This window comes from Rhinopithecus bieti, unplaced genomic scaffold (genome assembly GCF_001698545.2).
Source record: "Rhinopithecus bieti isolate Rb0 unplaced genomic scaffold, ASM169854v2 scaffold_20072, whole genome shotgun sequence".
In the NCBI taxonomy this organism is placed as follows: Eukaryota; Metazoa; Chordata; class Mammalia; order Primates; family Cercopithecidae; genus Rhinopithecus; species Rhinopithecus bieti.
Genome location: NW_016809675.1, coordinates 244665 through 245885, shown reverse-complemented (window position 1 = coordinate 245885; position 1221 = coordinate 244665).

Sequence of the window (1221 nt, the reverse complement as noted above, 5' to 3'; positions counted from 1 at the left end):
AATACATTCTGTGCACCGCTGACAGAGAGAATAAAGGCGTGATGTCTGCTTTAGATATCGAGCAGGGAATGAGATGAGAATGGTATTAATTGCATAGGAATAGATGAGTGGTTTTGACAAAGAAGACCCTGAGTGTTCAGTTAATAGAAGCTGACACCCACTAGAGGAAGCATGATGGGAAGCTATTCTTCTATTTTCAGTGGCCTTTAAAGTAATATGGGCAGGACCCTGATGTCATTTAGGTCTGGCCTGGCACCCTGATAATTCTGAGGGTCCTAATTTCTATCATGAGCTATTTTCAGTAGCCAGAAGAACTGGAAGATAATGTTGAAATGCTAGTTGATAAGACATTAAAAAGTAAAAAAAGAAAGAAAGAGAGAGAAAGAAAGAGAAAAGAGAGAGAGAAAGAAGAGAGAGAGAAAGAAAGAGAGAAAGAGAGAGAGAAAGAAGAGAGAGAGAGAAATAAATAAATAAATAAATAAATAAATAAATTAGGGTCTACAATTGTGATTCTGTTCAGAGGCCGAAGCACGTTTTTGAGCAAAGGAAACACAATGATGAGACTACTTTTGTATCCTCAGCTCACTCTCCCTTGAGCTGACATCCAGCCTTCCATGCAACTAAGGTACACTCACTTCTCAACCAGACAGGAGCAATTCCAAGTTGATCCATCACCCCAGGATGGATCAGATTGAGGGTTCTAATATAATTTACACTAAGGGTAACCCACTCTCCTTAGTGTTTATCATCACCTGCCCTGGCAAGGTTTTGATTCTACCAAAGTAACTCCCAGAAATTCCAAGTGGCTGAAAGAAATCCTGTCATCAGCATAGTTACATATTACAGATATTGTTATTACCTACAGCAGATAGTTTCTTTCTTTTTCTCATGCTCACCTCTGCAGTCACCCAAGAATCCACCAGCCATCACCCCACTCTACCAAGAACTACTGCCTGCCTGAGTTGACAAAGACACTCTTAGTCAGCTAACAATTTAATGCCCCTTTAGATTCATTTTCTTTGAATATCACTTTAGATTTTTTTGGGTGTGTGAGAATAATATGACTTTTCCTTAAAAAATCATATGCTTCTAATTTTATTTTGAAAATCAGGGTTTTTGGTGTACTTTAATTACGTGTATCAATGTCTTGGGAAGAATCTTAAAATACGAATAACAAAAGAGATCATGTATTTCTAGTAGATCATGCTATGTTGTGTGCCA